This window comes from Takifugu flavidus, unplaced genomic scaffold (assembly GCF_003711565.1).
Source record: "Takifugu flavidus isolate HTHZ2018 unplaced genomic scaffold, ASM371156v2 ctg508, whole genome shotgun sequence".
Lineage (NCBI taxonomy): Eukaryota > Metazoa > Chordata > Actinopteri > Tetraodontiformes > Tetraodontidae > Takifugu > Takifugu flavidus.
Genome location: NW_026622123.1, coordinates 6177 through 16226, shown reverse-complemented (window position 1 = coordinate 16226; position 10050 = coordinate 6177). Strand labels below are relative to the sequence as shown.

The following is a 10050-nucleotide window of genomic DNA, read 5'->3' as shown; positions in this document are numbered from 1 at the left end:
GTCCAAACGTCAATGTTGGAGCAGCCTCCAATCCATTCTCCCCAAAAAGAAAAGGCTATATAGCCTATGAGCGTCATATCATCAAATCTGCCTAGAACGGCTCTTGGATGAGAGGGTGAAACGTCTTCAAAAAAAATCAAACAAGATTCAACTCCGATAAATGAAATCAAGTTAAAAGCAATGTGCCATGGCCAGGGATCGATCCCGGGCGGTGCGGGCCAGTCGAGAATCGCTGTAACAGACAACCTGATTGAAACCTCCTGAAGACCCCAGAGGGAGAGTTCGAATCCCGCTTTGGGCATTATCAAACGGAAGATATTTGATTGAAAAATTCACGATCATAAAAATGTTTAAAAAGCAAAGCAGTGTCTGTGAGGTTTATGAGCCACAATGCTGCTCTTTTTAGGAGCACAGCAGTCTATTAAACTGTAGTTTGTGTCATAGCATAGTTTTATTGACAAATTCTAAATTGCAAGTCGCAGATATGAACAGGGAAATGCTACGTTATCTGCTTATTCTGTTACAAATATTCTGATGAGATAGGTGGGGAGTTAATTCAGTTGGAGTTAATTCAGTTGGGGATAGACAGATGGGATATTAGTGTTGTTAGTATGATACTTGAGTTCTTTAGATATTGTTTTCATTTCCGGACTCTGCCGCCTTGAGTTGGCTTTTGCGAAGACAGAAATGTTGCCAATAGTGTGGACCAAAGTGGGAAATTCAATTTTATTTTAACACAACACACGTACAGACACACACACGCACGCACGGAGTGAGCCGTGCCACTTACGCCGACACGTTTGCATTTCATTTCCATTCCGTTCTGTCTTGGTTTACTCGGTTGAAGCATTTCACCACACACCACTTTTTACCATAGCTTCTTATTGGAATACATTGTAGCCGACATGCACGGCATGGCCAACCGGCATTTATGTTCCAATTAGTTCCACCCAAGTAAACAACGCGCGTCATATTGCCTCACCGTGTCACCTCCCGTCTGTTAAACGTTGCCCAAAGAATCACACTCACACTATGGCTGTTTAAAAGCATCAAGTTTATTTGTTTGTCATTTATCAAAAGCACCAATATTTCAATAGCTCACCAGCAGGACATACTTCCTGGTTCGGGGAAACCGATGGACTGTTCAATGATTGTATCATGGAGGGGTTTCGCGAGGTGCTACGGCACAATCTATTTTAGCGGGGGTGTTTGATAAGAGTAAGTTGAACATGTATTTTACTATGCACTGGGTGGTTTTGATGGTGGAAATTTGTTTTGGGCGTTTTACGCATATTTTATATTTTCTGTTCGATTGTTATTTGAGTTTGTAAATGTATTAGTTAGCGTAATAATTTTGATAATTGTTTTCACCTGTAGGAGGGCTACAGCTATAGAAGCCCTGTAGTAGACCCCAGACGGGGTGGGATGTTGAGTTGGTTGGTTGTTATTTTGGAGAAAAAAGAATTGTTGAGAGAAAGAGTCAAAGTTGTGTGGTGTGTAAAAGTGTGCAGGGTCTGTATGTTATTGTATGGATTCAACCTGGCATCTTCTGACACCACTTTATTTTGGAAAATAAAAATAAATTTTTGGAGTAAAGAAGCTCCCGTCTCCCTCTGTCTCCTCCACCGCCGATCATCCTTGCGACAACACACACACACACACACTCATAAAATATTAAATCTAAAACGATGTACAATAGTGCAACATTAAATCTCAATGTTAGAAGTACTTAAGAAGTGAACAACATCTGGCTGGATAATTATCAGGAACACTGGCGGCCTCTGCTGACCCAGTGGAGGAGTGCAAAAAGCTTACAGCACCTGGTATTCCCAGGCGGTCTCCCATCCAAGTACTAACCAGGCCCGACCCTGCTTAGCTTCCGAGATCGGACGAGATCGGGCGTTCTCAGGGTGGTATGGCCGTAAGCGAGAGCAGCTGCAAGAAAATGGCCTTTTGAAGTTAATACAACGCAAACTTATTTTCTTGAAACACTTATTCTGGTGGAGGTTGTCCATTTTGCTTTGTCACAGTCCAAACGTCAATGTTGGAGCAGCCTCCAATCCATTCCCCCCCAAAAGAAAAGGCTATATAGCCTATGAGCGTCATATCATCAAATCTGCCTAGAACGGCTCTTGGATGAGAGGTGAAACGTCTTCAAAAAAATCAAACAAGATTCAACTCCGATAAATGAAATCAAGTTAAAAGCAATGTGCCATGGCCAGGGATCGATCCCAGGCCGGTGCGGGCCAGTCGAGAATCGCTGTAACAGACAACCTGATAGAAACCTCCTGAAGACCCCAGAGGGAGAGTTCGAATCCCGCTTTGGGCATTATCAAACGGAAGATATTTGATTGAAAAATTCACCATCATAAAAATGTTTAAAGAGCAAAGCAGTGTCTGTGAGGTTTATGAGCCACAAATGCTGCTCTTTTTAGGAGCACAGCAGTCTATTAAACTGTAGTTTGTGTCATAGCATAGTTTTATTGACAAATTCTCAATTGCAAGTCGCAGATATGAACAGGGAAATGCTACGTTATCTGCTTATTCTGTTACAAATATTCTGATGAGATAGGTGGGGAGTTAATTCAGTTGGGGATAGACAGATGGAATATTAGTGTTGTTAGTATGATACTTGAGTTCTTTAGATATTGTTTTCAATTCCGGACTCTGCCGCCTTGAGTTGGCTTTTGCGAAGACAGAAATGTTGACAATAGTGTGGACCAAAGTGGGAAATTCAATTTTATTTAAACACAAACACACGTACAGACACACACACGCACGCACGGAGTGAGCCGTGCCAACCTTACACGACCCGACACGTTTGCATTTCATTTCCATTCCGTTCTGTCTTGGTTTACTCGGTTGAAGCATTTCACACACACCACTTTTTACCATAGCTTCTTATTGGAATACATTGTAGCCGACATGCACGGCATGGCCAACCGGCATTTATGTTCCAATTAGTTCCACCCAAGTAAACAACGCGCGTCATATTGCCTCACCGTGTCACCTCCCGTCTGTTTAACGTTGCCCAAAGAATCACACTCACACTATGGCTGTTTAAAAGCATCGAGGTTTATTTGTTTGTCATTTATCAAAAGCACCAATATTTCAATAGCTCACCAGCAGGACATACTTCCTGGTTCGGGGAAACCGATGGACTGTTCAATGATTGTATCCATGGAGGGGTTCGCGAGGTGCTACGGCACAATCTATTTTAGCGGGGTGTTTTAGAAGAGTAAGATGAACATGTATTTTACTATGCACTGGGTGGTTTTGATGGTGGAAATTTGTTTTGGGCGTTTTACGCATATTTTATATTTTCTGTTCGATTGTTATTTTGAGTTTGTAAATGTATTAGTTAGCGTAATAATTTTGATAATTGTTTCACCTGTAGGAGGGCTACAGCTATAGAAGCCCGAGTAGAGCCCCAGACGGGGTGGGATGTTGAGTTGGTTGGTTGTCATTTTGGAGAAAAAAGAATTGTTGGAGAAAGAGTCAAAGTTGTGGTGTGTAAAAGTGTGCAGGGTCTGTATGTTATTGTATGGATTCAACCTGGCATCTTCTGACACCACTTTATTTTTGGAAAATAAAAATAAATTTTTGGAGTAAAGAAGCTCCCGTCTCCCTCTGTCTCCTCCACCGCCGATCATCCTTGCGACACACACACACACACCACCACTCATAAAATATTAAATCTAAAACGATGTACAATAGTGCAACATTAAATCTCAATGTTAGAAGTACTTAAGAAGTGAATAACATCTGGCTGGATAATTATCAGGAACACTGGCGGCCTCTGCTGACCCAGTGGAGGAGTGCAAAAAGCTTACAGCACCTGGTATTCCCAGGCGGTCTCCCATCCAAGTACTAACCAGGCCCGACCCTGCTTAGCTTCCGAGATCGGACGAGATCGGGCGTTCTCAGGGTGGTATGGCCGTAAGCGAGAGCAGCCGCAAGAAAATGGCCTTTTGAAGTTAATACAACTCAAACTTATTTTCTTGAAACACTTATTCTGGTGGAGGTTGTCCATTTTGCTTTGTCACAGTCCAAACGTCAATGTTGGAGCAGCCTCCAATCCATTCCCCCCCAAAAGAAAAGGCTATATAGCCTATGAGCGTCATATCATCAAATCTGCCTAGAACGGCTCTTGGATGAGAGGTGAAACGTCTTCAAAAAAATCAAACAAGATTCAACTCCGATAAATGAAATCAAGTTAAAAGCAATGTGCCATGGCCAGGGATCGATCCCGGGCCGGTGCGGGCCAGTCGAGAATCGCTCTAACAGACAACCTGATTGAAACCTCCTGAAGACCCCAGAGGGAGAGTTCGAATCCCGCTTTGGGCATTATCAAACGGAAGATATTTGATTGAAAAATTCACCATCATAAAAATGTTTAAAGAGCAAAGCAGTGTCTGTGAGGTTTATGAGCCACAAATGCTGCTCTTTTTAGGAGCACAGCAGTCTATTAAACTGTAGTTTGTGTCATAGCATAGTTTTATTGACAAATTCTAAATTGCAAGTCGCAGATATGAACAGGGAAATGCTACGTTATCTGCTTATTCTGTTACAAATATTCTGATGAGATAGGTGGGGAGTTAATTCAGTTGGGGATAGACAGATGGAATATTAGTGTTGTTAGTATGATACTTGAGTTCTTTAGATATTGTTTTCAATTCCGGACTCTGCCGCCTTGAGTTGGCTTTTGCGAAGACAGAAATGTTGACAATAGTGTGGACCAAAGTGGGAAATGAAATTCAATTTTATTTATACACAAACACAAACACACGCACGCACGGAGTGAGCCGTGCCACTTACGCCGACACGTTTGCATTTCATTTCCATTCCGTTCTGTCTTGGTTTACTCGGTTGAAGCATTTCACACACACCACTTTTTACCATAGCTTCTTATTGGAATACATTGTAGCCGACATGCACGGCATGGCCAACCGGCATTTATGTTACAATTAGTTCCACCCAAGTAAACAACGCGCGTCATATTGCCTCACCGTGTCACCTCCCGTCTGTTTAACGTTGCCCAAAGAATCACACTCACACTATGGCTGTTTAAAAGCATCAAGGTTTATTTGTTTGTCATTTATCAAAAGCACCAATATTTCAATAGCTCACCAGCAGGACATACTTCCTGGTTCGGGGAAACCGATGGACTGTTCAATGATTGTATACATGGAGGGGTTTCGCGAGGTGCTACGGCACAATCTATTTTAGCGGGGGTGTTTGATAAGAGTAAGTTGAACATGTATTTTACTATGCACTGGGTGGTTTTGATGGTGGAAATTTGTTTTGGGCGTTTTACGCATATTTTATATTTTCTGTTCGATTGTTATTTTGAGTTTGTAAATGTATTAGTTAGCGTAATAATTTTGATAATTGTTTTCACCTGTAGGAGGGCTACAGCTATAGAAGCCCTGTAGTAGACCCCAGACGGGGTGGGATGTTGAGTTGGTTGGTTGTTATTTTGGAGAAAAAAAGAATTGTTGGAGAAAGAGTCAAAGTTGTGGTGTGTAAAAGTGTGCAGGGTCTGTATGTTATTGTATGGATTCAACCTGGCATCTTCTGACACCACTTTATTTTTGGAAAATAAAAATAAATTTTTGGAGTAAAGAAGCTCCCGTCTCCTTCTGTCTCCTCCACCGCCGATCATCCTTGCGACACACACACACACACACACACTCATAAAATATTAAATCTAAAACGATGTACAATAGTGCAACATTAAATCTCAATGTTAGAAGTACTTAAGAAGTGAATAACATCTGGCTGGATAATTATCAGGAACACTGGCGGCCTCTGCTGACCCAGTGGAGGAGTGCAAAAAGCTTACAGCACCTGGTATTCCCAGGCGGTCTCCCATCCAAGTACTAACCAGGCCCGACCCTGCTTAGCTTCCGAGATCGGACGAGATCGGGCGTTCTCAGGGTGGTATGGCCGTAAGCGAGAGTAGGCGCAAGAAAATGGCCTTTTGAAGTTAATACAACGCAAACTTATTTTCTTGAAACACTTATTCTGGTGGAGGTTGTCCATTTTGCTTTGTCACAGTCCAAACGTCAATGTTGGAGCAGCCTCCAATCCATTCCCCCCCAAAAGAAAAGGCTATATAGCCTATGAGCGTCATATCATCAAATCTGCCTAGAACGGCTCTTGGATGAGAGGTGAAACGTCTTCAAAAAAAATCAAACAAGATTCAACTCCGATAAATGAAATCAAGTTAAAAGCAATGTGCCATGGCCAGGGATCGATCCCGGGCCGGTGCGGGCCAGTCGAGAATCGCGCTGTAACAGACAACCTGATAGAAACCTCCTGAAGACCCCAGAGGGAGAGTTCGAATCCCGCTTTGGGCATTATCAAACGGAAGATATTTGATTGAAAAATTCACCATCATAAAAATGTTTAAAGAGCAAAGCAGTGTCTGTGAGGTTTATGAGCCACAAATGCTGCTCTTTTTAGGAGCACAGCAGTCTATTAAACTGTAGTTTGTGTCATAGCATAGTTTTATTGACAAATTCTAAATTGCAAGTCGCAGATATGAACAGGGAAATGCTACGTTATCTGCTTATTCTGTTACAAATATTCTGATGAGATAGGTGGGGAGTTAATTCAGTTGGGGATAGACAGATGGGATATTAGTGTTGTTAGTATGATACTTGAGTTCTTTAGATATTGTTTTCAATTCCGGACTCTGCCGCCTTGAGTTGGCTTTTGCGAAGACAGAAATGTTGACAATAGTGTGGACCAAAGTGGGAAATTCAATTTTATTTAAACACAAACACACGCACTACACACACACACACACACACACACACACACACACACACACACACACAACACCACACACACACACACACGGAGTGAGCCGTGCCACTTACGCCGACACGTTTGCATTTCATTTCCATTCCGTTCTGTCTTGGTTTACTCGGTTGAAGCATTTCACACACACCACTTTTTACCATAGCTTCTTATTGGAATACATGTAGCCGACATGCACGGCATGGCCAACCGGCATTTATGTTACAATTAGTTCCACCCAAGTAAACAACGCGCGTCATATTGCCTCACCGTGTCACCTCCCGTCTGTCTAACGTTGCCCAAAAATCACACTCACACTATGGCTGTTTAAAAGCATCAAGGTTTATTTGTTTGTCATTTATCAAAAGCACCAATATTTCAATAGCTCACCAGCAGGACATACTTCCTGGTTCGGGGAAACCGATGGACTGTTCAATGATTGTATACATGGAGGGGTTTCGCGAGGTGCTACGGCACAATCTATTTTAGCGGGGGTGTTTGATAAGAGTAAGTTGAACATGTATTTTACTATGCACTGGGTGGTTTTGATGGTGGAAATTGTTTTGGGCGTTTTACGCATATTTTATATTTTCTGTTCGATTGTTATTTTGAGTTTGTAAATGTATTAGTTAGCGTAATAATTTTGATAATTGTTTTCACCTGTAGGAGGGCTACAGCTATAGAAGCCCTGTAGTAGACCCCAGACGGGGTGGGATGTTGAGTTGGTTGGTTGTTATTTTGGAGAAAAAAAAAAGAATTGTTGGAGAAAGAGTCAAAGTTGTGGTGTGTAAAAGTGTGCAGGGTCTGTATGTTATTGTATGGATTCAACCTGGCATCTTCTGACACCACTTTATTTTTGGAAAATAAAAATAATTTTTTGAGTAAAGAAGCTCCCGTCTCCCTCTGTCTCCTCCACCGCCGATCATCCTTGCGACACACACACACACACACTCATAAAATATTAAATCTAAAACGATGTACAATAGTGCAACATTAAATCTCAATGTTAGAAGTACTTAAGAAGTGAATAACATCTGGCTGGATAATTATCAGGAACACTGGCGGCCTCTGCTGACCCAGTGGAGGAGTGCAAAAAGCTTACAGCACCTGGTATTCCCAGGCGGTCTCCCATCCAAGTACTAACCAGGCCCGACCCTGCTTAGCTTCCGAGATCGGACGAGATCGGGCGTTCTCAGGGTGGTATGGCCGTAAGCGAGAGCCCGCAAGAAAATGGCCTTTTGAAGTTAATACAACGCAAACTTATTTTCTTGAAACACTTATTCTGGTGGAGGTTGTCCATTTTGCTTTGTCACAGTCCAAACGTCAATGTTGGAGCAGCCTCCAATCCATTCCCCCCCAAAAGAAAAGGCTATATAGCCTATGAGCGTCATATCATCAAATCTGCCTAGAACGGCTCTTGGATGAGAGGTGAAACGTCTTCAAAAAAATCAAACAAGATTCAACTCCGATAAATGAAATCAAGTTAAAAGCAATGTGCCATGGCCAGGGATCGATCCCGGGCCGGTGCGGGCCAGTCGAGAATCGCTGTAACAGACAACCTGATAGAAACCTCCTGAAGACCCCAGAGGGAGAGTTCGAATCCCGCTTTGGGCATTATCAAACGGAAGATATTTGATTGAAAAATTCACCATCATAAAAATGTTTAAAGAGCAAAGCAGTGTCTGTGAGGTTTATGAGCCACAAATGCTGCTCTTTTTAGGAGCACAGCAGTCTATTAAACTGTAGTTTGTGTCATAGCATAGTTTTATTGACAAATTCTAAATTGCAAGTCGCAGATATGAACAGGGAAATGCTACGTTATCTGCTTATTCTGTTACAATATTCTGATGAGATAGGTGGGGAGTTAATTCAGTTGGGGATAGACAGATGGGATATTAGTGTTGTTAGTATGATACTTGAGTTCTTTAGATATTGTTTTCATTTCCGGACTCTGCCGCCTTGAGTTGGCTTTTGCGAAGACAGAAATGTTGCCAATAGTGTGGACCAAAGTGGGAAATTCAATTTTATTAAACACAAACACACGTACAGACATACACACACACGCACGCACGGAGTGAGCCGTGCCACTTACGCCGACACGTTTGCATTTCATTTCCATTCCGTTCTGTCTTGGTTTACTCGGTTGAAGCATTTCACACACACCACTTTTTACCATAGCTTCTTATTGGAATACATTGTAGCCGACATGCACGGCATGGCCAACCGGCATTTATGTTACAATTAGTTCCACCCAAGTAAACAACGCGCGTCATATTGCCTCACCGTGTCACCTCCCGTCTGTTTAACGTTGCCCAAAGAATCACACTCACACTATGGCTGTTTAAAAGCATCAAGGTTTATTTGTTTGTCATTTATCAAAAGCACCAATATTTCAATAGCTCACCAGCAGGACATACTTCCTGGTTCGGGGAAACCGATGGACTGTTCAATGATTGTATACATGGAGGGGTTTCGCGAGGTGCTACGGCACAATCTATTTTAGCGGGGGGGTGTTTGATAAGAGTAAGTTGAACATGTATTTTACTATGCACTGGGTGGTTTTGATGGTGGAAATTTGTTTTGGGCGTTTTACGCATATTTTATATTTTCTGTTCGATTGTTATTTTGAGTTTGTAAATGTATTAGTTAGCGTAATAATTTGATAATTGTTTTCACCTGTAGGAGGGCTACAGCTATAGAAGCCCTGTAGTAGACCCCAGACGGGGTGGGATGTTGAGTGAGTTGGTTGGTTGTTATTTTGGAGAAAAAAGAATTGTTGGAGAAAGAGTCAAAGTTGTGGTGTGTAAAAGTGTGCAGGGTCTGTATGTTATTGTATGGATTCAACCTGGCATCTTCTGACACCACTTTATTTTTGGAAAATAAAAATAAATTTTTGGAGTAAAGAAGCTCCCGTCTCCCTCTGTCTCCTCCACCGCCGATCATCCTTGCGACACACACACACACACACACACACACACACTCATAAAATATTAAATCTAAAACGATGTACAATAGTGCAACATTAAATCTCAATGTTAGAAGTACTTAAGAAGTGAATAACATCTGGCTGGATAATTATCAGGAACACTGGCGGCCTCTGCTGACCCAGTGGAGGAGTGCAAAAAGCTTACAGCACCTGGTATTCCCAGGCGGTCTCCCATCCAAGTACTAACCAGGCCCGACCCTGCTTAGCTTCCGAGATCGGACGAGATCGGGCGTTCTCAGGGTGGTATGGCCGTAAGC

The 10050-nt window shown here is 42.3% G+C and overlaps 5 non-coding genes across 5 annotated transcripts; all 5 read right to left on the bottom strand.

Moving 5' to 3' along the window:
• Positions 1-1808: 1808 nt before the first annotated feature.
• On the bottom strand, positions 1809-1927 carry LOC130520757 (5S ribosomal RNA). Its single transcript, XR_008949036.1, has one exon. It is a non-coding gene; the product is annotated as a 5S ribosomal RNA (ribosomal RNA).
• A 1899-nt stretch (positions 1928-3826) lies between these two features.
• LOC130520756 (5S ribosomal RNA) lies at positions 3827-3945 on the bottom strand. Its single transcript, XR_008949035.1, has one exon. It is a non-coding gene; the product is annotated as a 5S ribosomal RNA (ribosomal RNA).
• A 1893-nt stretch (positions 3946-5838) lies between these two features.
• Positions 5839-5957, bottom strand: LOC130520755 (5S ribosomal RNA). The gene has a single exon (XR_008949034.1). It is a non-coding gene; the product is annotated as a 5S ribosomal RNA (ribosomal RNA).
• A 1945-nt stretch (positions 5958-7902) lies between these two features.
• On the bottom strand, positions 7903-8021 carry LOC130520754 (5S ribosomal RNA). Its single transcript, XR_008949033.1, has one exon. It is a non-coding gene; the product is annotated as a 5S ribosomal RNA (ribosomal RNA).
• A 1910-nt stretch (positions 8022-9931) lies between these two features.
• On the bottom strand, positions 9932-10050 carry LOC130520752 (5S ribosomal RNA). Its single transcript, XR_008949032.1, has one exon. It is a non-coding gene; the product is annotated as a 5S ribosomal RNA (ribosomal RNA).